This window comes from Sinohyriopsis cumingii, chromosome 1 (genome assembly GCF_028554795.1).
Source record: "Sinohyriopsis cumingii isolate HCF-2022 chromosome 1, ASM2855479v2, whole genome shotgun sequence".
NCBI lineage: Eukaryota > Metazoa > Mollusca > Bivalvia > Unionida > Unionidae > Sinohyriopsis > Sinohyriopsis cumingii.
Window position 1 is genome coordinate 127,671,331 of NC_142961.1, and position 26,860 is coordinate 127,698,190.

At 36.6% G+C, this 26,860-nt stretch overlaps 1 protein-coding gene and 1 long non-coding RNA gene across 3 annotated transcripts in view; one reads left to right on the plus strand and one right to left on the minus strand.

Moving 5' to 3' along the window:
* Nucleotides 1-26,860, minus strand: part of LOC149807839 (receptor-type tyrosine-protein phosphatase mu-like) — a 79,499-nt gene that overhangs the window by 33,811 nt on the left and 18,828 nt on the right. The window lies entirely within an intron of this gene.
* LOC149807840 (uncharacterized) lies at nt 1,849-26,256 on the plus strand. 2 transcript variants are annotated; one of them, XR_016423595.1, is made up of 9 exons: nt 1,849-2,135; nt 2,655-2,776; nt 6,669-6,783; nt 23,126-23,252; nt 23,591-23,680; nt 24,542-24,738; nt 25,237-25,394; nt 25,591-25,697; nt 26,146-26,256. It is a non-coding gene; the product is annotated as an uncharacterized LOC149807840 (long non-coding RNA). The 2 variants fall into 2 exon arrangements; XR_016423597.1 differs by lacking the exon at nt 6,669-6,783.

Consider the following 26,860-nt stretch of genomic DNA (forward strand, 5'->3'; position numbering starts at 1 on the left):
AAACAGACAAACAGAGACACAAATACATACTGTATAACACTTAGTTTAAAACCCTACTAACTTCTTCTATATCTTAAAATCCATACAGCTCCCGCACTGCATGGTTGACCACAGCACAGTAATGTGGTCTCATACATACGTTTGGATCTTTCAATAAAGCATAATCAGATAAACTAAATGAAGGAAGCCTAACGCGACCCAGGAGAAACACATAAAGAATAAAGAAGCGTGAACCTTGGATCGAGCGTAACCTACCTATCAACATCTTTAAAACCTATTATGAGGAACGACACATATTATCACTCGAATAATAAAATGAGAAATTATTTTTTTTTTTTAAACAAAATCTAAATAGTACACCATTCCATCGTCAAAATTAGAAAACCATAAAACAAATTAAAAGATACAATATAACATCATAAAGGAAGAAATACAACTGGGAAAGATAGTTGATCTATACTTGCTGTCTCAAACATAAAGAAAATATAGCATACATACAATATAGCACCATTACATATAGCAAACACTGAGACCTAGGCGACATATAGCAAAGGTCACACAATATTTCAAGGGAAGGAACTTCGAGCAAGGTGAGGGAAACCAGACTCGGACGAACAACCCTTTAGATAACACTATGGAAACATAAATACCCCATCAAAATATCTACAAACTAAATTTTTTTATATAAAATTTTGTTTTAAATAAAACATACAACACATCTGAGGGGGAAAGACACAAACATAAAATACTTTTTAATTTTTTGGAAATGAGGGGGCATATTTCCGGCGCCCCCCCCCCAAAAAAAAGTGTGTTTGTGTGTGCGTGTGTGTGTTACTATACCCATTACATTACTTGCAAAATATATATGGTGTTGACATTTTCGGCAAGAGGGAGACATACCGATATTCTGCATATAATTATTTTAATGTTTGTCAGAGCGAGAGTATTGGGGCCTGATCTGTTCAATATATTTCTCAACTGATATAGCGGGTATAATAGAGCCCCCCCCCCCCCCCCCCCCCCGCGGTTCGCCACAGAGCGCTCGTGTAATATACGGTTTAATACAAAATACATGATCGTGGGCAGGAATATACAAATTTTGGTTGATATACATGATCGTTGGTGTCTATTCAAACGAGGGCCATGAAATACATTAGCAAATCCCTACAGTAATTAAGGCAGGCGATTACGAATTATTTAAACCACATTCTTCATCTGTCACAGATTTTATAATCATTTTGAAGTGGCTGCTTTACCTCGAGGAAAACGAGCGGTAAGTGTTATATTAAACAAAATCTTAATAGCAATTTGATCACTTTTGCGTCATTTTACAGTAAGAATAGTAAAAAATAGAGGATAATTTCTTTTCCTACGTTAGGCCTAATACCTGGTATGTTTCTTAGTGTGATACACACACACAAAAACCAAAACAACACCAACAACATTTTAAAAAACCCACAAAAACGAGTGGCGCGCCGAAGCCACGGGCTAACATGTTTTTTTAAATATTTATTTATAGTATCAATCACAAATTGAAATATATCCAGTATTAGCGTTGGAAAAGAAAGTTTTATTTTTGTTATATTTTTTTAAAATTATCTCATCCTAGCGAAACACTTTCTGCAAATGACCTTAATAAAGGAAAATAATAAATTAACCTAAACCACTTTGAATGTCGACCGTAACTTGTATTTACACGGCATCATGCGCGGAAGAAAATACCAACTGAACCGGGATTTCAGACAGCAGATGAACTTGATTCATTGAACTTCATGAGCACAATCAAACAAATGCAACCGTGAAAAAGTGGAACTATGAAAAATCGAGAATGTTAGATTTGCGGAGGATTTATTCCGAATCATTGTCTGCTAATAAAGGATTCATGTCAGTTGCTGTGTCAGGGATGCCCACACAGCACGCCGTCCAAATGTGAAGTTGCGTCGTGCTGAAAGACATAACACTGTGCCATAATTTATCTTATGTCATGTAAAATGCTGCTTAAATTATAGTATTTAAAATTTTCTTCATTTTGTAAGAGCTCAAGAAATTAATTCTGGTTTGAAAGACAAGATGACGGTAAAACTCAGAAGACGTAGCTGTACAGTACCGTTGGTGTTTGAGACATCATAAAAAAGGTAACTGCGTTAACTTCGCTTTTTGTTTGGTAATATGTTGGAGATCATCTTTTGCAGATCTTCTTTGAGCTTGGAGTAGCTTTTACATTCTAAACATTTTTATTTGCACTTATCTGCTTAACATGTATTGCTGGGATATCATATAGAATATGAAGTCAGTATAATGGTACTATATTTTAAATATTTGAATAATAAATTACTCATAAATGATATAATGATAAACTACAAAATAAATAATTTGCCCATTATCCAAAATATGTTAATTAAAACAAACATTGAATGTAAATTCAGATATAATGAGCAGTTGTAAGAAGTCAGAAATAACATTTTATCAATTGAACCAGTTATGTGTTATCATCATCAATTGTAAAATAAACACATGGAGACAAGTATGCTTAAATTCTAAAATGAACACACACACACACACACACACACACACACACACATATGGTATTTTAATTTAATACAGAAAAGGTGACATTGATATATGCAGACCAATAATTTTTTTTTTTTTTTCAGATACAAATTAAAAAGCCTAATTCTGAGAGTTTCACCTACAACATTCATGATGGGAAAGGGCCACTAATTAAGAGCTGACATATGTGGAAGAAAAATACCATCCATGTTGAAAAGGGCTAGAGGTAATGTGAGAAAACATAATTTATCAATCTGAATTAACATTATTGTTGCTATTTTATCTCAACGGGTCAAAAGGCTAAGTGGGTTTATGTAATGGTCCAGAGTGTGTTATTTATTTCACATCCCTTCTGTCTTTCAACAGTAAGAAATTAGCTACTTTGGAGTCCATAGTTCTGATCAATTTGTTTATATAAAACTTGGTTTTGGGCTTAAATCAACATCTTGGATAAATCTAATAATGAGCAAAATCCAAGTATATACACGAGGTGATCATGTATAAGATTAGTTGAGTTCTTTTAACCAGCCTAAAAGCCATACTTCCACAATATAGACTAAAATCATTAAGTTGTCCTCGAAGTTTGATGAGTGTTAACCATTAATAATAATAAAGTGATCTTTCACCTGACTGAGCATGTTACCACCGCATGCAGTATTTATGCATATAGTGCAGTTTTTACTAAATTTAGAATACATGCTTATATAAATGAGATCTAGATTGAAGAAGTGAAGATGCATACAAATACACGAGGTTATAACCACTACTGCTGATTCAAGTTTGATCATACTTGGCCATTCGGCTTGTATAGTCAAGCTTCACAATGATGCTTATTATGAGTGTGATAAAGGTATGTTAATGAAGTGACCTTGCATCTGATTGGCAGAGTTTCTTACGACTTGCACAACAGTGTTTATGGTCAAATTTAGATCTGACTTGTTTAATTATTTGCTTGTATGTCTGAGGCTGTAAGCAAATTCTATGCAAATAATGTGGTGGTTCTACATCTCACTCGCCATTCTTGCTACTGCTTTTAAAACTATTTCTCATTAATTTTATCAGACTTGGTAAATAGATTTATCTCATCAAGATATAGCAAAGGAGCAATTTTGTAAAAAAAATATTCATTCATATTAAACTCAAATTCTGCATCTGATTGGTTGACCTTGCAAATACTATAAGGGCTCTATTTCTGACAAAAAGATTATTTTGATCTAATGTAGCAGAAATGCTTATATGATCAAAACATCTAACATATTTGATAACAAATAAGAAATAGTTTTTCATGTAAATTTGATAAACATTGATAAATCGGTTCATATCATTAAAAGCTTGGAAGAGTTTGATTACATGCGAGACCTTCACATATTAATCATGCTTTATTTAGAGAATTATTTTTGTCAGGATTTAGTAAAATAGGTAAAATCAATATGGACTGGTTTTGTTATGTACAGCAACACTAGTTGTTTACTGAGTACTGAGGGAATTGGAGTAAGGCAAGGGTACATTGCAGTAGGTAACCTGGTTGACTTGATAACAGGATTGTAACACAAACATTTTTATCAGGAGTCTATCATACATACCACTGATTCACTGCAGATCCTGCCCCCATTAGTTACCTTTTAATACATAAAGCATTTGGGTTTTTTATGTCACAAATCCCATAGGGATTAAAATTAACATCATAGGTCTCACTGGATAATTTTGTATTTTGACATACACCTAATTTTTAAGGTAGAAGGCATGAACCTAATTATCACAAGCCTAGCATTTCTAAATTCACACATAAGCTAAATCTATAATGTGGTTTAGATTTACTTTGAGTTAGGCATGGAAATAGGTTGGCTTGTTAGTGACTGCCTGTCACAGTTAGATGAGCATTGGAGATCAAATGCTTGATCTGCAAATGAGCTGCTGACCTTTATGTGTGTCTGCTACAGAGGCAAATATAAAAAAATCTAGATGGTTGAGGGTTGATGAAAAAAGTATGCTAATTTGTTATAGTACTAGTGAACTTTATTCATGCATAAGCCACATACTGATTCTTTTAGCTGCCTTGTCACAGAAAAATATTGAAAATAGCTATTTCTTGTCAAAAATGAATGTACAATTTAGGAGATGGTGGCAGTGATGGTTCAGTATAGAAATCAATAGCTGCATCAGGAATTAACCTGATTACTGCAGTCAAAATCTCACATGTATGCTTTCTACAAAATCATTAGTTTGTTTTTGTTAGTATCTTCAGTGTAAAATTATTCTCATTTTTCTGTAATTGGTCATTGTCGGATGAAAATTCACCAGATAAACTGTCCAGTGAGACCATAAAATACACAATTAGAAAATAAAATAAATTTATTCTAGAAAGAAATATTGCATGCAACTCTGTGACACAAATGAAATTAATGAGAAAACACTTAAACAAACGGCTAACATTACTCATCTGGCTTATATAACTTAACAGTTGGCCATTTCACTGTGGAGTAGTCAGGTATATCTAGTATTGTAAGAACAGAGCCTAAACAGTAATCTCAAAACTTTTATCAGATCAATTGCATACTTAGGTTTGGAAAGTATTACATGGGAATTATGTTAATTTTTTAAAGATCAAAATGTACCTGCATGTTTTGACCCTACCAGAACCAAACTAAAAGCTCGAATGTGTGCAGTGCTTTTGCTCGTCACAACATAATTGGGATTATAACTGCTAACCCTACCCTCTAGCACACATTTAAGATCTTTAGAGTTTTTAAATACAGCCTTCTAATTATATAAGTTTCATTACATTGGTTAATAATTAGTCACATGTGATGACACTTGTAACTAATCAAACCACAGCCACTGAGAGCAGACTAAGCACTGATATTTATATGGTACAGTGGCAATATACAGTCTGTCTGCCGCAACACATGAAACAAACTGGACAAATCTGAAAGCCTTGAATTTGACTTTATTTATCTGTATGGTAGAACAGAACATGAGTTGAAAAGCTTTTAATGAAAGACCTTGATATCAAACCTAATAATAACTGCAGGAGTTATATTATGGATAATTAACTGTTCTCTCAGTTTCAAACTGGGCATTCCATCCCATGGGGTTCTAAATGTAAACCAAGTGTAACTGATATCCTAATGAACTGTAAAGACCATAGCAGCACAGCAGCAGGGGACCAGATATGTCCAGATCCAGGAATCATAGACCAGTTTCAAACTGATAATGAGCCACATAAAAATGACACATCTGCTAGAACTTATGTGATGAAGATAACTTAAACTGCATTATTATTAATCCTCCTCCTCCACATCATCATAATTGAGATGCATCATATATGTTTTATTGTAAAATAGTTTATGCAACATAATTCAGTGAAGACCTTTACTGCCAATTTACCAGTGAACCATTTGTTTCAATGAACATATTTTATGTTGTAACAAGGAGCATCATTTAAACATTATGATACACTTATCATACCTGTATATGAAATCTTAATACTAACACTTATACTTGCAATACTACTACTAATAAAAACACCTGCACTGATAATTTGATTATGTTCAATTGGACTTGTATCTAAATGATCACCAGCTGTATGAAAAGACATATTTTAATATATAGATATTGGATGGAATACTAGTTACCACAATTGAATAGTCATATGATAAGTGATATATTATTATTTTAAACAATTTATATTTGCAGTGAAACACTTTTACATTATCTTCCCTTAAATTTCATTTATAGAGCAGTATACTCTGCATTCATTAAATTACTGAAATGGTTAATAATACAACAACAAATACTGCAACTTCCAGAACCACAAAAATCAAAAGATATAAACAAAAACTTCCCTACATGTATCAACAGTTGTCACTTTATAGACAGAACCATGAAGATTTAGGACAGGATGTTAACAAATTAGGTATTCAAGTTAAAAAGAAAAAAATACCAAGTAAGCTTACTACCAAAAAAATCAAACATTAACAGTGAATTTTAGTACATTCCCAGGAAACAGAATATATAATTTTTCTTAACTTGATCTGATACATCTTAAATCTATAGAAAATGATTCATATTGTATGACTAAAATATTATGTAAACAAAAATTCCATCACTTTTTTCAGATGCAACATGCATACCCCAACCCATCCTTCTTGATCATAAAGTATACCAGCATTCCACTATAAGATGGGGAGCTGTAGTTGCTCAGTGGTTAGCTTTCTGGACCTGTGAAATAAGGTAGGTTCAAATTCTACCATCGGACCAACCTGGGTTAGCTACCATGGTGCGTCCTTGGGCAAGGCACTATACTTAAAGTGCCTTGGCACTAAATAACTTACTTGTGTTGCTTTACCATAAAAAGCCAAACCAAACACAAAACAACAACTTTAAAATATGAGTTGTGTCACTACTAAGTAAAGGAAAATCATACTGAAGAAATGTTTTTGTTAATACAATTTAATGGATCTAAAAATCTCTTTCTTCTGCAGGAGTTTAAAATGTTAAATTAAAAAGTTCATGGTACACATTGCTTTGTTCGTACACATCAGGCTCCGTATCCCATATCCAGCTAAAATTTTCAGTAGAGTCTGAATAAAAAATATTTTAATCTGGATGATAATATTCTTTCTCCATTCATATATTACACCAGCAAGATTGATCCAGATAAGATTACATTTTACTATAACACTGATGATGAGTATGCCTCATAACAACTGACAAATGTGGAGAGAATGGAGTTAAAATGAACTCTGATTTCTTTTCAGCCATAACACAAGATGATCATTTATTATGAATAAACCTGAATAAAGTTGGAGTTCATAACCATGACAGTCTTGATATAATATAAATTCAATATATTATTGTTGTCTTGAGGTATAGTTCTGTATATTACAATCTCACACAAGATCAGGGTATATTTTAGTACCATACAGTTAATTCAGGATTGTATTAATACCTATTCTGGTGAATGAAAACTGAATAAGTTTTACTGTTTTGGAACCAGTTGCAATAAAGTTCACTACACAAGAGAAAATATGACTTTACTGTAATATCTAAAATGTAAAATCTGCAAACAGAATACTTGCTTGACTTTACACTTCAACTATATCATAATATTTATTTGAAATGAATTTATACAAATGGCATTAAATTGGGTTTCAGGCTGGTAATGACAATGGTCACACTGACTTAGACCCAGGGTGGGCAACCTTGTCACCAATTGCCACAATGACTTGGGTATTCTATATCCCTAAGAACATTTTTGGACCTATACTGTATAAGAAATTGAATCATGTATTGCAGCATAAGAAAAATTTCTCAGGCATGGAATTAGAGTCTTAAATACAGAAAATCAGTACATACAAAATAAACGTGTTGGTATGTGAAGATAACACTCACTTGACAATATAGCCAAGTTCTTATAACAAATGATATAACTATATGTAGTTTGCTTGTAAAATAAGTTAGGAATGAATATTAATTATATAATTTAGAATAGAGAAAAGCACATTAAATTCCATCAATAAATATTTTGTGCTTAAATAAAATCTTAAACAAAAATGTACAAGTCCAAAATATTTTGTTTTAGTGCTATGTCTTACTACCCAAATAACGGCCATGTATATGTGTTCCAATGTCAATTGTCATCGGAATGAGTAGTCCAAGTTTCAGGAATAGCTCACACACTTGGCAGCCTATATCGACACTCTTCCACTAATTTATGTGTAATTAATATACTTACAGTGCTGTCTTTATCCTGGTGGAGTGAAAATGTGACACTAGCAAATGGACACATTTTCATGTTCCATTGACATACATTTGAATTTGTTGCAATGCAACGGTAGTCGAGGTATGCCAAAGTTTGTTTAAGTAGGTTCATGTGGGGAATATGTTTCTTGAATTAAACAAAACATTGCTTACAGTTCCAATAGGCAAAACATATTTTTATTTGTTTCCTTAAAGAATAATGTTTCAGCTTAACCCGATTTTGGCATTCCTGACTTTCATCGCTTTCCAGCCAACTGAAATGTGGGCCAACAAAACTTGAAAACAGGTCCGGTTCTTTTGTGAGAATTTGAATTTATTAGAGAAAAGACATCAGGATAAGTAACGTCTGACAAAAACATTATAACTTTACTTTGTAGAAATGCATTGTTATTGGTTACCAGTTGTGTGTGATATTTCTGAAAATTTGACTTTCATTACACTGTTAGTCGACATCAAAACGCTCCACACAGCACCCTTCTTTAGGCAGTAAGACCCAACAGCCCCCCAACAAATATATTGGGTGATGTGTCTTATGTTATCGGACTAGTCCAAAATATTGCTTAAAGTTTCTAAACTATATACAGAACAGTAAGAAACAACTTAAAGAAAATAAATAACTTTTAAAAAAGCTCATAGTAATTGCAATATTAGTTAGAAAGCTGCTGAGCTGTCTTCATACATGCAGCCCACAACACCTTATATACTTATGACATATTGCATAAAAACCCCAGCTTGTTAGAACCTTTAAACAAACATGGGACTTATTATCGCAAAAGTACATTTAGTAAATCTGCACAATAATTATATTTAAAAAATTACCAACTTAATAGTTTACACATTAGTACCTAATGATTTTATAACCAAGAAGAAAAAAAGTTGATTTCTAGTGGTACATGCCATGTTTACTGCTGCTGCTCATAGCAAGAGTTCGAAACCTGTGTTAAGCTATGCACTTTTACAGTATGATCGAGATACACCACATGACAAGATTAGTCAGCATGTGTTTGTATCAAGTGAAATAAAACAGAGAAAATCAAAACTTAAACACAGTGACATACAGAAACTTAATATTGGTATAAACACATTGAGAGTAGTGAAGTGGGACGATATAGCGTCAATGGGACTTACCATTAAAAACCACCCTGGGACGATATAGCATCAATGGGAAATTTAACATTGTGGAAACCCCTGGGATGATATAGCATCAAGGGGAATTTAACATGGGAATATGGGACTGTTTAGCGTCAAGGGGAATTGAACAGGGTGGGACTGTATAGCGTCAAGGGGAATTTAACATGGGCAAAAAAAAAAAAAAAATCTTGGGCCTGTTGAGCGTCAAGGGGAAATGGAGCAGGGTCGGGACCCTATTTTAATAAGGTCCCGACCTGATGGGTCTGTGGAAATGGAACAGGCGAAAATTGAAACAGGGAGGGGTCTCAATTTTTTATTTTTTTTAAAACAAAAAAAAAAAATAAAAAAAGGGTAGGCAGTGAAAGTCAAGATCTTTTCGAGACCTATGAGTGGCCCTGAAAAGGGCCTTTGGGTTTATGTTAATATGCCCTTAACATAAAGGGCATCTGTGACTTCTTCTTGTCCTTAGGCTTCGCCTGACTGCAGGACCATAGACTAAAACTCTTTTGAGACATCCTTGCCTCTCCACATAGATCCTACGTATCCATAGGCTGGTATCTGTCCTATGGACAACTGTCCACTTGGATCGGACGTACATCGGTATGTCTGTCCTGAACATCATCGAAGACACAAGCGTAGAAGATTGAACGTTGGTCCACATGTTAAGGCGCCGAGAACAGGTGAAGAAATGCAGTGAACTGCACTTATTTATAGGGAGAGGAAGGATTGAAACGGAGTTCATTGACCAATCCAAACACGCGTTACAAAATTCAGTCAGCCCACATCCAATCCGAAGAGAGCAGTCTGTGACGTCATGTGGTCTATATAGATTTGCTAGCACCTGTGTGCAGTCAATTCATGCGACAGTTTTTCAACATGACGGAAACTCAGAAAACGATAAATTGGGGTGCACCAGCTGTGGAGACTACCCAAGGGAAACCGGACTTACATTCAGAAGAGGTGAATTGGGATTTTGTGGATTTTCTTACCTCGCAAGAATTTGTTCCGGAACCTTCGTCACCTTCTCCTTCATTACCACACGTGGAGAAATTTAGACAGAGACAGAAAGAAGAATTGGAGAAATTTATACAACAGCAAAAAGGAAGCGGAACAAGCTTTTCTCCTACAGCAACAGCAGCAAAAAGAAGAGGTAAGAAAAAAAACAAGAAGAAGAAGAAGCAGCAGCAAAGAAACAAGGGTGTGAAACTCAAATGGTCACGGTACTGTTAGACATTTTAGCGGAGTTAAGAAGTCTGAAACAAATGTTATCAGACTTCTTTATTACGACCAAAGAGAATACGACCTTCCCGAGCTAAACACTCCAACCCTGTGACTAAGCCTCCCGTGCCACCCTTAGTGATTTCATCATCATCAACACTACGCAGTCCAGAAGTAGGCCTTGGCCGTGGCAAAGGCTTAAGGCAGTTAAAGTTGATTGCTTAAACTCACCCCTACACCAAAAAAGGCCCTTTTCAGGGCCACCCACGTCTATCGAAAAGAGATAGACTTTCAATTGCCAACATCCATTGAAACTATAAACAAAAAACATTTTACCTCTATAGTACGTGTGTATGAGTGTGTGAGTGTAGGTTCTTATTTTAAAATCAAAACCCAAAGACACTTACCTTTTAATACCTAATTTATTCTTTTATGAATATTTACAATCCAATTCACAATTCACAACAGAGCACTTTAAAAAGTTTATAAACTTCTTCTGTCTCATTGTTCACTCTCTCAGTTTTTTGAATTTCTTCACCACCACAGTCTTTTCCTCCTATTCCTCCTCACTTTCTTCTCTTCTTCTTTTCTTCTCCTGTTTCTTTTTCTTCACCTGTTTTCTTCCTCTTCTTCCTCTGAAGAATCCCTCTCTTCTTCTGACTCCTTGTTTCTTTTATGGGCAATCTGGAGACCAGTGTCCTTTTTCTTGACAATAATAACAGGTATCTTGACTTTTGTCTTTTCTAGCCCCTTTTTTTCTTTTTTGACGGTCTGGACACTCTGAAGACCAATGCCCTTTCTTCTCACAGATATAGCAAGTATCTTGACTTTTATCTTGAAAGGAAGGAGAGTAGTCCCTCGGCTGGTCTGAAGAGAATTTTTGGATGACCCCTCGCAAAGCTCTGATGAAACGTTCGATCTGGGTAGTCTCTTCCATCGTTGTGCTCGGTTTGAGAGTGAAATGAATAGTGAAAGGACAAGACACATACCCTTTTATATACGCTGGTCTGCTATGACTATAAATTAGTCCATGGTGTTTAAACTTTAGTCATTTGACTTTTTGCTATCAAGATGAAACGATCCAATTCATTTGAGAAGAAAGAAGAAGAAAGTAAGAGGCAGAAACGTGCTTTATCCCCTCGTACCAGGGCTGAAGTCTTGGCACAAATTCATGCCAGTGATTTGGAAGAGGACATGAGTGAACCAGAATCCAAACCCTCTAAACAAAGTTTACCACCCTTAGTCAACCCTGAAAAGTACTATTCCATTCAAGAGACGGAAGAGCATCCCTCTAGAAAATTTAGAACTACAGCTTACAAATACACGGTGAAGTTTAAAGATTTCAAGTCCGAAGTACTGTTAGAGAAAGCAGAAGGGTTCATCACCGAGATGTGGATTGAAATGCTCAGCATGTTTGGCCTCTCCACCCTGTCTGAGCGAAGGACAAGAACGAGTGCATTGTTCAACTGGTCTGCGCACGTATGTCAGCCCTGCCTGTTACCAACAACATTTGAAGATGCAAGGTTCACAGAAGAAATGTGCTTGTCAGCTGCTGAGATTGTGCCCTACCTGTGGACAAGGCATACTTACCAATAATGCCAAGGCACACCTATGTCGAGGAAAGAAAAAATGTCACATTTGCTGCCACATCGTGGACTTGGAACACGAATGCTATGTGCAAAAATACCAACCCCAACCAGAGAAAGAGATCGGTCACAAGAAGAAAGGCAATTTCATCTTTTTCGATTTTGAATGCATGCAAGAGACTGGTATTCACATTCCTAATTTCTGCGTGGCTCATCGAGCGTGCGAGAAGTGCATTCAAGAACCTATTTTCAGTCATTGCCCTCACTGCAGCAAGATTTCTGGAGGACGTGAAAAAATCTTTCGAGGACCGAACACGCTAGCTGATTTCGCTCGATGGGTCTTACACCCCATCGACAAGACGTGGAGCCAAGAGGACATCGAACGTTACGGAGATTGTCATCGTCATGCCACAGTGATGGCTCACAATTTCTCCGGATACGATGGACAGTTTCTTCACAGATACTATACAGAACATGGCTCCGAACGTCCTAAAGTCACTTTGAATGGAGCCAAAATCATTTTCATGCAAGTGGGACAAGTACAGTTTAAAGATTCGATGAGTTACTTAGCCATGCCTTTGAGTCAAATGCCTAAAACGTTTGGAATGACAGAAATGGCTAAAGGGTGCTTTCCACACTTTTTCAATACGGAAGCCAATCAACACACCGTTCTACCCCATTTGCCTGAGGCTAACTATTACGACCCTGACAACATGCGTACCGAACAACGAGAAGCTTTCTACGCTTGGTACCAGGCTCATGCCTCTGACCCTTTCGACTTTCAGGAAGAAATGCTAAAGTATTGTTGTTCTGACGTGGACATTTTACGGCGTTGCTGTGGAAAATTTCGAGAACTGTTCATGGAACACGGAGGGGTCGATCCTTTCAAAGAAGCTTGCACCATTGCCAAAGCATGTTCCTTAGTGTACCGGCAACGATTCATGCCTGAAAACACCGTGGCTGTCATCAGTCCGCAAATGACCAACTATGTCAAACGTCAATACTCGGTCAAAGCCCTACGCTGGTTACATTACTTGTGCGACAAGGAAGACAAATGGATTCAGCATGCCCGCAACGGAGGGGGTGAAAAGACCATCAGAATGCATTCGGTCGATGGTTGGGACTTAGAAAACCCCAAGATTGTGTACGAGTTTAAAGGTTGCTTATTTCACGGATGCCCCGTCTGTTACCCTGACCGTGGCACTAAAAATCAGTTTTTACAATGAACCATGGAAGACTTGTACCAGGCCACATGTCAGCGACGCCTAAAGTTAGAACAGGAAGGATACTAAGTGGTGGAAATGTGGGAACACGAGTACCATCACCGTTTGAAAACCGATCCCGAGTTTAAACACCTCGTGGAAAGTTACCAGTTCATGGACCCCCTGAACACGAGGGATAGTTTGTACGGAGGAAGGACCAATGCCACCAGTTTGCTGTACCAAGCCGACGAAGAGAAAGGAGAAGAAATCAAATACTTGGACATGTGTTCACTGTATCCCTACGTGTGCAAATATTGTCGCTTTCCTGCAGGGCACCCACAGTTGTTGACGGAACACATCGATTTGAAAAACATTCGACAATACGAAGGCTTGATCAAATGTAAAGTTTTGGCTCCCACTGACTTGTACCATCCCGTTCTACCTCACCATTGTCAAGACAAACTGATGTTTCCTTTGTGCCGTACTTGTGCTGAAACGTGCAACCAAGACCAGCCTTGTCAGCACACCCAGGAAGAACGGGCCTTGACGGGGACGTGGGTCAGCGTAGAATTGTTCAAAGCTCTGGACATGGGATGCCAACTGTTAGAAGTGTATGAAATTTGTCACTTTCCCAAGACAGAACAATACAACAAGGGTGACCCCACTCAGAAAGGCATTTTGGCAGACTACGTGGATGCCTTTTTGAAACTAAAGCAAGAAGCCAGTGGTTATCCATCCTGGTGTCACACTCCCGAAGACCAAAAGACATTCAAAGAGAAATACTGGGCACAAGAAGGCATTACTTTAGATCACATCGAGAAAAACAAAGGCAGGCGATCGTTTGCCAAGTGATGTTAAATTGCTTGTGGTGTAAAATGGCACAACGACCGTGTTTACCCAAGACAGAATATTTGACAGAACCTTCCTGCTACTTTCAGATGATTCACAACAAAACTAAATTCATCAAACACGTGGACGTCGTTTGCTAAGATTTGATCTTAGTCAATTACGAAGAAGATCTGGACTTTGTAGAAGCCGATCCTTTTGGAAATGTCATCATTGCAGCTTACGTGACAGCTCATGCTCGCTTAAAACTGTACGAAGCTTTAGAACTGTTAGGGGAACGCGTCCTGTACTTTGACACGGACAGTTGCATCTACATCGATCACCCGAGTCAACAGCACCCTAACATCGAAGGAGACCGTTTAGGAGCCTGGACAGACGAGCATTCTGACGACAAGATTCTAAGTTTCGCCAGTGGCGGTCTTAAAAATTACGGCTACGAATACCGGGACAAACAAGGAGAAGTGCACACGAAGTGTAAAGTGAAAGGATTGACTCTGAATTATCGTACCAGTCGAGTGGTGAACTTTGGCGTATTGAAAGAAGCTTTGCAGTCTAGAGAAGATGAACACTTTAAAGTGACCACCTATCAACCGAACAAGATTGTACGTTTACCCACTCACCACATCGTCAGTCGACCCTTGGAAAAAGTCTGTCAAATCGTGTATCAGAAGCGAGTGTGGCTTCCCAATCACTTTACATTGCCATATGGACATGTCGGTATAAAACATTGGTTGTAAGTGGATAGCCACTCACCAGAAGCATGACTACGCCACAGCAAGAATCAAGTGAGAAACCTGATGAGAACTCCAAGTTCAAACCCTACCATTTTCCAGTCTTCTTACCTGACTATTGTGATTGTGCCTGTCGATTGGACACATTTCAGAAATAGTTTACGGATAGGGAAGGATTACCTTCTTCGCATGTTTTAGCTAGAACAGGATTTGTCTACTTGGGACCTGAGTCAGGATTGGGATACGAAGTACAGTGTTTCGCTTGTGGACTGAAGTTACGAATGGATCTATGTATCTATAAAGGTTCATCTATTCTGGAACACACTCGATGGTCTTTGCACTGCCCTTACCTTTCTATGGCCTTTCCACCCATTACACTATGGTACAATTATGACGGTACCTTAGAGACAGTACCTTCAAAAACTAGATATAAAAAAGGAACGATGTACTAGCTTGAGACTGCATTGTGACTAGTATAAAAAGGGGCTATGGTCAAGATCGATAGTTCATTGTGACTACCAAGACCAAGCGAACAAGATAAATACTTTCAGAGAAACACAAAACAAGTTCAGAAAGGCACAATTCAAGTTTGGGGCTTCTGAAGTGGAATGTGATTGTGAGCCTTGCGATGGGAACGATGCTGTACGCTGTGACCTTAGCGATGCCGTAAAGCATCATGAGAACTTTGTTCTCACTACCCCTCTCATGGAAAGTGATGCTGTGCGTGTCAAACCTGAGGGATGCGAAAGCGATGCTGCTCGTCCTCTTGGACACTTTACTGGGTTTCATTTTAAATGTGGATGTTCACCTTCACGTCTACCCCCCTACGGATGTCATCCAGCCCTGAGCAAACTCCTGTCCATGTCACCCAACCCTCATCGAAATGAACCTGTGAAAGACGAATATTCGTTCCCAGTGTGTTTGTCGGAATACTGCGACTTTGAAAATCGTCTTCAATCATTCAAAGGAAAATGGCCTAAGTATCTGGGAGGACCGATCCCCAAAGAATTAGCCAGAGCCAGATTTTTCTACTTGCACGAAGGAGATAAAGTCAAGTGCTTCAGTTGCGGTGTGTCACTTCACCACTGGGAACCACAAGATTCGGCCTATCTAGAACATGCTCGTTGGTCACCGAATTGTCATTACTTACCCTTAGTGGGACCGAGACATTGAAGTAACTTACCATGTCGTTAAAGAAGAAACCAGATTGGTTAGGAGTCAAATGTTGGACATCATTGAGACCAGTATTTAAACTTCATTTCAAAAACGATATTGAATCATTACCTAAAGAACTGCAAGAGAAGATTTACAAGGAAGTTTGGCAGGGGCTTGCCAGAGTGAAATCTCAATGGGTAACTGTAGAACTTTTATTCCGAGAAATTCACAAGAGATAAGTGAAAAAAGTCAACCAATGTGTTAGATTTCTCTGGGTCAAGGGTGCATTCATACTATTATATCGCTTTAGACCGTTTACATCAAAAGAGTTCAATGAGATTCTTGAACGTTACCCTGAATGGCACTGGTCTGAAATTACTCACTATGTGGATTACTTTTGCTCTAGGAGAAGATTGTGAATTGTACGTTTTAAGTGATGATCTTGGTAATATAAGATTTTAGTCTTAGGGGGATGTTTTCCTTCACGTCCGCGCTTTAACTATAAGAACCCACAGTATTCGTCATTCAGACCGTGTGATCGACGAGAGAATCTAATCCGAAACCGGCTAAGCAATGAAATTATCTAAATTACACTAATAAATACTTACATAAAATATATATATATCAAATTTGGACCAATGGCGAAGACAAGGATTCGGTCTCCCTGAACTCTCCATTTATGAGAGGCGAGTGTGATCGACGAGGGAATCTAATCCGAATCTAGCCAAAAGTATTACAAAATAAATACACTCACAAAACAAGTACCAAATTCTGAACAATAGAAAAACTCATTTTATCAAAACTAGCCCACTGACTGATAAAACTCTACAAACAAATATCATTAAATTAAAAAACACCTAGTTCAAATACCAGGAAGAAATATACAGGGGGTGGGTGGTGGGAAAAACAAAACAAACCTTCTCCACTTCTCCTAACTTAATACTCACCTAACACCCTAACTAACAGCTCCAAAAGTCTATCTTCTACATAGGTGACAGCTAAGACAAAAACTAGGTATAACCATATAGTCCCAAAATAGAACGTATAAGGTGGTCGCAAGAATAGACCATCAGGGATCCCCCGTATTAAGACCCTAAACTTACACATATAAGGTAGTCAAAAAAAACCAACGAATTTCGGGCCCGGCGGCACAATGCTGCAAATATAACAAATATATAGAATACCACCCCAAAAATTACTTGTATAAGGTAGTCAAAAAAACCCAGTGACTATAGGGCCAGCAGCACAAGGCTGCAACCAAAATTTACAACTAGATAATTAGGACCCAAAAACAATTACTCAGTAAGATGGAAAAAACACCAACTCCATCCAGGGCCAGCAGCACAAGGCTGCAAAACCAATCGACAAATACTGTCACCTAAAAGCTAACATCGACCTCAATAGACTCTATCTCTCTTAAAAACAGCACAGAGTTTTTATGATTCAAAATTCCAAAGACGGAAATTTAGAACAAAAATACCCTGGATCGGAAAAACCCTGCTAACCTGTGGCAAGACAACTCCGCCCGAGCCTGACCACTTTCGCCCTTTGCGACGGACAGACATCAAAACACATACGTGCAGTGCACGCATCATAAATTAAAAATACGGACTAGATCGGGTCCAATCCCACTAGTCGCTAATCAATGCAAATGAATGACAGAGTGTGTGCTGGGTCCAATCCCACTCAAACAAAACATAGGCCTTACAATCAGATCGATGTGTACACAAAAGTACATTGACCTGACGGCCCAATCAATTAGTGTTCTGTGAACACAGATATGCCTGGAGGAAGTGGCTCCATTCCTTCCTCCAAGGAGTAATCAGTTAGGTGCCTGTGGCATCATAAACCAGTGGTACATGCTCAATGCGAAGCGCACGCCACTATAATTCAACTCAACAACAACAACAATCGTTCAGACCATTCCACGGAATAAACAAAGAAGATGGAGGTAACAAAATTATTCAATCTATTAAGAGATATCTATTTTTGGATAATGGATGTTGAATATGTTGTAGGAAGAATAGAAAAGGAATGGAGTGATGGAAATAGGCAAGACTTGTTAACTATTCAAGTCAAAGGACTAAAGGTGGCCGGAGATCTCATCGCAGGGATGATAGAAGAAGAAGTCAACAAGTCAAGAGGATTTACTGACCCACCTTATGTCAGAGTGGGAAGTTTGAAGGAAGCACTGGACCATGTCATCCAAGTCGGGTGCTTCCTGGAAAAAGTATTGTATTGGATGGAGTGGCGATACGTAAAATGGGGGTTCGACCAGTTGACAAAAACGGAAGAAGTAATGAGGAAAGTGCTGACGGAAGAGGTAAAGAACATCAAAGAAAGGTGGTCTAAGGAAAGAAAAGAAGAAGAAAATAGAAAGAGAAAAGAAAGCTTTGAGAAACTCAACAATAACTGGATAAGAATACAGGAGAAATTCCGAGTGATAGGTCATCCTGACTGGATGCCTGAGTCAGAAATAAAGAAGAAGATGACAGGAATATTGGTAAAAGTTAGAAGATGGTTGAAGAAGTGGAAGAGTTAGAAGAAGAAGAAACCAAAAGGCCCTTTTCAGGGCCACTCATAGGTCTCGAAAAGATCTTGACTTTCATTGCCTACCCTTTTTTTTTTCTTTTTTTTTTTGTTTTAAAAAAAATAAAAAATAGAGACCCCTCCCTGTTTCAATATTCGACTGTTCCATTTCCATAGACCCATCAGGTCGGGACCTTATTAAAATAGGGTCCTGACCCTGTTCCATTTCCCCTTGATGCTCAACAGGCCCAAGATTTTTGCCCATGTTAAATTCCCCTTGACGCTGTACAGTCCCACCCTGTTCAATTCCCCTTGACGCTAAACAGTCCCATATTCCCATGTTAAATTCCCTTTGACGCTATATCGTCCCAAGGGTTTCCATAATGTTAAATTTCCCATTGATGCTATATCGTCCCAGGGTGGTTTTTAATGGTAAGTCCCATTGACGCTATATCATCCCACTTCACTACTATTGAGTATATATTTATAAATCTGAAATGGTTAATTAAAAATAGTTATTAGTCAAATTAACAAAGATGCCAGTTACTAGCTTTGATACTCTGTGTTTGTTAACTGAAAACATGTAGACTTAAGCCACATCTATAATGATAATTTCTGGCACTTTCAAGGCTGATATAGCCCTTTCATTAAAACCTGCAAACATTTTTGACAATTTTATCTGCACACATTGCTGTACATTTTATACACATCTGACTTGCCAGTATTTCTCCCAGCCATTGAGCTACCATTGGCAGAAGAGATCTTTTTGCGAAAAATATTTCCAAATCAAATCCTGTTTGGTTACTTGTAAATCGACATGGAATAGCACAACCCTAGCACAAATATTACTATCCCTACTTCGTGGAGACATTGAGGCTATGACATTGTAGCTACTCAACCTTCTGTCCTATGACCATTTTGAATTTTGCGCTAGATATGGCTGTTACCAAATACCGGTGTCTAAACAGTACATAGGTGCTTTCTGGAAAGATTTGCATGCAGTAAGATTGCACATCAGATCCACAATATTTCCATCAATATCAACACAGATTGGAGGGGGGCCTTTGAAATTGTTTCTACATATTTAAACAGGTTTTCAATGAATTGTTGCTTTTTGTTTTTATTAGCAGGTATTTATACATTTATAAAATGAGTGTCCTGTATCACAATATGTATCAATCTTCCTGCAAAAAGGTTTCCCTTGTTTTTTTGCTCCCAAGTTACTCCCATTTTATTCTTGATAAAAGTAGCTACCCCTCCCCTTACATCTCCTTTTAATCATTCACAATTATAACCCCATTTAGTTTTTCCTCATATGAAGTTATTAGTTCTTTAGTCAACTTATTATGTGTTTCTTGTATGAAAATCATATCATAATTTGTCTTGTTGTTAAGTTTAATTATTTTTTCCCTATTTATTCAGTTTAAATTTGCTGAGGCTATATGGAAGTTTTTTATATCCATTTTCGCCTCTCCACCAGGTTGTCGCATTTTTGGTTATACATTAAGTATTATTAGTTTTAATTTAGAATTGAAATATCACCTAGGGGATCAAATAGTAATTTATTAGTGAACATGTAGACCCACTCCATGACCTTCTTGAATCTGTAACCCAGAAATTCCGATTAACTATGCATCTTTTAGAATCATACAATACATTATATAAAATATGGTAATGTATACCTTAAAACAATACTGCATTTTAATCCAAGTTTCCAATTTTGCAAGAAGTTGTCCCGCACATGCAAAATCATCTGCTACCCAATATGTAAACTTGTCGCCAGAACATAAATTCTCAAAAAATTCCCCAGCGTATAGTCTGTTTCTAAATTCTTTAGTAATTTTCCCCCATCAACAAGACGCAAACACATTGCATCCTATTTCATTGTTGTTTCTCTTCCACATAATAGCTTATTTTTTATAAAATGTTAAACTTTACTAATCTTTTTTCAAGATCACTTTAGTTTGCAAAAATATATCTTGTCATTTATTGGCATTCTACATTGAATTTTGTAAACTAGCTATAAACCTGACCTAATTACTCAACTTAACTGCTGACAGAAACAGTCTACAGTAAATGTATTTCATTTCTATAGCTCGATGGATAAACATTACATCTTTTCAAAGCTGTGCACAGAATAGGCCGACATATCACGAGTCAGGAAAACATGGGGGTGGTATCCCCTGTGTCCAAAATTAATATCATTTTAAATAGAATATTCTAGTGACAGTTGCCTCTTTTCAAATGGTAAGCATTGCTTTATTTTATTTTCGTCAATCTGTCAAATTCGGTATGCATTTTGCTTTAATATTTGAGATGGAAACCTTAGGTGTATAGAAATGTCAGACAGCATTGTACATCATGGATGGTGTCCAACATACTTTTATGATGAGAAAACAAAATCCCATTGTTTTAGTTATGGCCACTGATTTTAAAAATATTCATCCAAGCTAAATATAATAATAATAATAATGAGGACTTTGTATAGCGCCTAATCTTTAGAAGTTCTAAGCGCTTTGCAACATTCGACAACATAAAAACATACACAATGATATGATTACAAAAACAAACACCATGAAATTAGAAAACATAAAAAACATGCTGAGAATATTTAAGGTAGTTAACATTATTAAGTCTTTAAGTTTGTTTTTGCAGTCAGAATAAGTAGTTTTGAGAGCACTCTTGAATGGGATCACTGAGTCTTTGTGTCTAAATTCAGTGGGCAATTCATTCCATGTTGCTGGGCCCTGGTATGCAAAAGAATGCTGTCCATATGACTTTGTTTTCATAGTGAGAATAATGAGTATATGATTGTCGGAAGAGGAGCGTAAGTATCTTGCTGGTGTGTACACATAGGTGAGGTCGGATAGGTATGTTGGACTAGAGTCTGTCAGTGAAACGTAGCACAGAGAACACATTTTGTGTTTGATTCTGGATCGAATGGATAGCCAGTGTTGGGTACAGAGCAGTGGGGAGGTGTGCTCTGATTGTGGTACTCTAAGTATGATCCAAGCAGCTATGTTTTGAACTTTTTGAAGTCTCTGCAGTAGATATTAAGATGAACCAGACAGAATTGAGTTTCCATAGTCCAGTCTTGAAAGTAGTAATGAACACACAAGTGTTTTAGTGGCATCAACTGAAAGATATCTGAGAATGGAGCTGATGCGTCTCAGCTCAAGATATGCAGCCTTGCATATGTTCATGACATGTTGGTGCAATGTGAGAGTACTGTCCAGAGTAACACCTAGGTTTTGTACTGATTGTGTGAATTTAATATTGATGTTGCTGATATTTATTGTGTGAGGTAAAGGATGTGAATGAGAAAGTCTTTGTGTTGTGATCAGAATGGCATCAGTTTTATCATCATTCATCTGCAGCTTTTTACAAGTCATCCATGATTTCACATCAGAAACGCACATCTCTACACCTTGGATGGTAGCATCAACTTCATTTGGGTGGATATATTTGTATATTTGGGTGTCATCTGTGTACAATTGGTGAGACACTGGATGATGATCTATGACACTTGAGAGCAGCTGAGTGTACAGAATGTAGAGAACAGGTCCAAGAACAGACCCCTGTGAAACACCACAACATAGATCAGCTGGGCTGGAGTGTAATCTATTTGCAGACACAATTTGTGTCCTGTGGCAAGGGCGATATGCAGATTGTACATTGCTAAAAAGACTGTTTGAATTCAGACAAGATACAAGCTGGGATCGAACAACCTTTTCTAAGATCTTTTTTATGAATTGGAGATTAGAAACCGGGCAGTAGTTCTTTAAATCGTTATGGTGTAGTGTTAGTTTCTTCAGCAGAGGTTTTACAATGGGAGTTTTGAAAAATGATGGAAATTATGCTGATGAGAGAGAGGTATTAATAACATCAGCTAGTGAAGGCAATACTGGATCTAAGCACTCAAGCAGCAGTAATGTTGGAATTGGATCAAGTTCACATGACTTTGGTGCACTCTAGGATTATTACTTAAGAATGCATTTATTGGTGGTGAGAGACTAAATACATGACTTGATACTTGTGTTTAGCATTAATTGGAAAGCTGAAGATTAGTAATCTTTTGACATACATATCTTAATTGTACCATTTAATTTGCAAAATTCAATGTAATTTGCATTGGTAAAATGTGTAGCACAAGAAAAGTCATTATGAATCAGAGATAAATCATATCTTTGTTTTGTCTGGAGCTTGACTAATTTATTGCACATTTCTGTACACTATTTTGTCTTTGATCCAGGATTATTCACTGCATTCGGATGCATTTCATGGTGAAAATTCACCAGCTGGATTTAAAAGTGGTGAATATTGCTAGCGATTGTTCTGCAAACCCTGTATGTCACAAGGAGTCAGTGTATTCAAGGACTCATACAGTATTTACAAATTCTCATTGATATTTCAGATGAAAATGAAGAACTGAAAAAAAGATGAAAATCTCAAGTGGAAACCTTTCTGGTCAGCCATCTCATCCAAAACCTCCTGAAATGGAGAGTATTTTGCAGACTCCAAGATTTCCTCTTATCCTGCTGGTATGTTTTATTTAGTTTATCTGGTCTTTCTTCATCAATTGCTTTTATACCATACCACAATTGGAAATTCCTTATCAAAAGTATGTATAAATTTCATCATTTTTCTGTCTGTTTAATAAGATGTGTTTAAGAGTACTTACTTACTCATGATGCTGTATATATGAGATTAGATGTTTTGTTAAAAAAGAATGCATTTTGTGATATATTGTATCACTGCCTTATATACAGTGGTCATTGCAACCAGTATGCATTTTGTTTACATGCCAAACAATTCAGTCAGATTTCTTTGTTTATTTTTTACTGCAATTAAGGACTAGTGATTATTTTTATACATTTAGCTGCATCCAGAAGGACAACACCATCACCATCCCCATCCACTCTGGAGTGGAGAATATAAAGATTTCTCTCTGCCAGTTCCTCTGCAAGTAGTAAGTATTGAGGATGGAAAAAAATGTACATTATAGAATAATGAAACAAATACTACAGGTGTTGACTTTTATATAATCTCTTATTTCATTTACAGCTCACTAAGTACGAGTAAGTCAATTATACACTGTATTCGTAAATTTAATTCTCATCTAAGGTAGTAGAACTGTTTTATGTTTGACAAAATGTTGGGTAATTTGTGGCAGTACACTAAAAACACATTTTGTAGCATTTAAAAATGCTTATGTTCAATGCACGTAAAACTCATTGGTTTGTTGTCACTTCAGTTGATAATAGTTTTGTCATCTTGTAGACATTTTGAATGTTAGTGTTCAATGCTAAGGTCAAATACATTGAGTCAACATCAAAATTTGTTTGGAAAATGGAAGATTATGACATGAAAGCACAAGCTCTTGTAGCTTAGATACTGTTATTTCAGAACATTGTGAGATGTTAATTAATTAAATTATAGGTCATAAAACATACTGTTCAAGACTTATTTGTGCAAATAAACAATGAATTGTTTTTCATTGATGTGTCGACTGTTCATCATTCCATTGGTTTTTTTTATTTTCCTTTCTTATGTATACCATTGTTTTCTGTAAGTCAGACGCCTAAACCATCTACATTGAATGCAGACTTTACAGACACCAGCAGTGAAACAACATATCCAGGGAATAAAAACATAAAGGATTATAGGGAAAAGTTTTATTTATTTTCAAATAAACTGTACAAAAACCATGTATTTCATTCCATAAATATTTTTCATTGTTAAACCCATGTTCACTGTACAGATCTTTATAAGGAGTTTATAATAATGATCTTGATCTTTCAAAACTAATTTCATCACAAATCTCTTACAGATTTCCAGTTCAATTTACTTATGAAACTGGACACAAATGTTGAGAATTTGTTGGAGCAGCTGGCCCTCCAAGTTCATACACAAGGCCCATACACAGAATATAGAGAAGAAATTCTTGCAATGCCATGTGATTCAGTGGAGGAACTAGAGGGCCTTTGCCAGAGGTTGGAGGAGAATCCCAAACTCTCCAAGAAGATGGTAAATTGGGGCCTTATTTTCTGTTTAAAAAAACTGTTATAACCTTTATTTGCTGTTGTGAACCTCAATATGCATTATGCATGTTCTGCGGTGCCTGTATAATTGTTTTTGGGGGTGGGGTGAACATGTAGTGGTCAGCTGTTTTGTCTTATGGATGTAGGCCAAAACATGTTTAGAGATGAACATGCAACAGGTATTTTACTACATGCACTATTACATATTATGTGGCTATTTTAATTCAATCCTTGAGTGAATGTCATTTCTGAAGTTAATAGATTCACGGTGGTTAATTTGGTTTATAATTGCTGTTAGTACATTGTGTTGCATAGTTAATGTTATCAAATTTTTTTCAAGTTAGAGAAAATAAATTTGCTTGCAAAACCATGGCAAAAAATAACCATATACAAGCATATTTTGTCACATCGATCATGAAATACTACTAATAATAATAATATCAAAATCAAAAAATAGTAATATTATTATTATTATTATTTTCAGATATGCTACTTGAGCTCCCTTAGCAGGTTTACAATTGGGGATAGTGTCTGCAGGATGATGAAAAAGCTTGGAACAAAAAGACTGGCCAGAGTATAGTCCAAAGGGACGTAAAGGGAAAAAAGCATTTCAAGAGCTTGTGATATGTCAGGTTTTGATAAGTAAGTATGGCTTGATTTAAATTGTGTTTTTCATGTGACTTGCCAGAGATTTTTAAATGAATTGATAAAGTAACTTGAGACCACATTTCAAAGTACATGTTTTAAAAATATTCCATTGATTATTGCTGGCATTTAGAAAAATGCAATGCATCCTTTGTTGTGAAACTTATTTTAAAACATTGTATTACTCTTGCAGAAGCCTGCTTGAAAAATAATGGCAAAGCAAAGGCAAATGGAATGGAAGAGGCCATATCAGAGACCCTCAAATATGCACCCAACCAACGCAGAATGATAAAAAACAAGGTAATCCAAATGACTCTTATTTCATCAATATTGGATTCAATTTCGTCTTTTAAAGCATAGCATTTGCAAAGCAGATGCATTTCTAAACTGATAACAAAATCAGCTTATCCTATTGCCCAGGACTATCAGAGCTAGAGTACAGCTAACTACAATATACATACATCTTGTCTGATCGGACAAGTTGGTCCATTTGGAATTTTTATTCACATGAAATATTTGGACAAAATAAATTCATCTTGGCGCAGATTGATTGCACTATCCACTTGCCAGAAATGACAAGTGCAAAGTTATCTTGTATCATGGCTTAACGATATTAAGGGAAGCACAAGTGCAGTGAAGAAAATTTCATACATTTTTATAATGCTGATTAACATGACTTCTGCATATATAAGTAGTGCTGAGATGATATGACTTTATTTAAGCATTACAGTTTTGTTTTAATTTGCAGGTGCCTGAGCAGAAGAAGTAATAGATAAACTTTACAGTGGAGTTGGAGACTAATTCTGATTCATAATCTTAATTAAATCTAGAAAATAAACATTAAAGTCATATTAAAATATCTATTGTATTGTTTCCTTCTTTCATTTTTCTCTTAAAAACAAATGTCTGAACCTTTAGTCTGTAAATTCAGTGGATTCCTTATCAGCCCATCTACTTTTACCTTACACCATGCTACTTTAAAAAAAAATGAATTATCCCCATTGGGGTAGGTCTTCCCAACCCCTCACCCTACTTTGTCAACTCACCTGCCACATTTAAATCTAATGGAAGGCCCTGCTGTAAAGCCTGTTGGTAAAACTACCCAACAAGAGGATTTCATACATTTGCAACTCCTGGATGGATAGTAATGTTTTCATTTTTGTAATGTAGATTTGGACATTCTTGCCACCAGTATGGAATATGTGTTTCAGAAACACAAGCAGCTTTCATCAGATTTGCATATAGGTTTTATATGTTGTGAGTATGTTGTAGGAAGTTTGTTTTAATAACATTATACAGCATTCCAGCAAGTTCACCAAATCACATTGCCACAACGTTATATGATGTTGCCACAATCTTATGGCAATGTTATTTCAACATGTAACTGTTAGCTCTGTTACACCTCTCCATGATGATGACACCGACAGCCTGGAAGAGGACCCCTCCCACAGACTATTATGAAA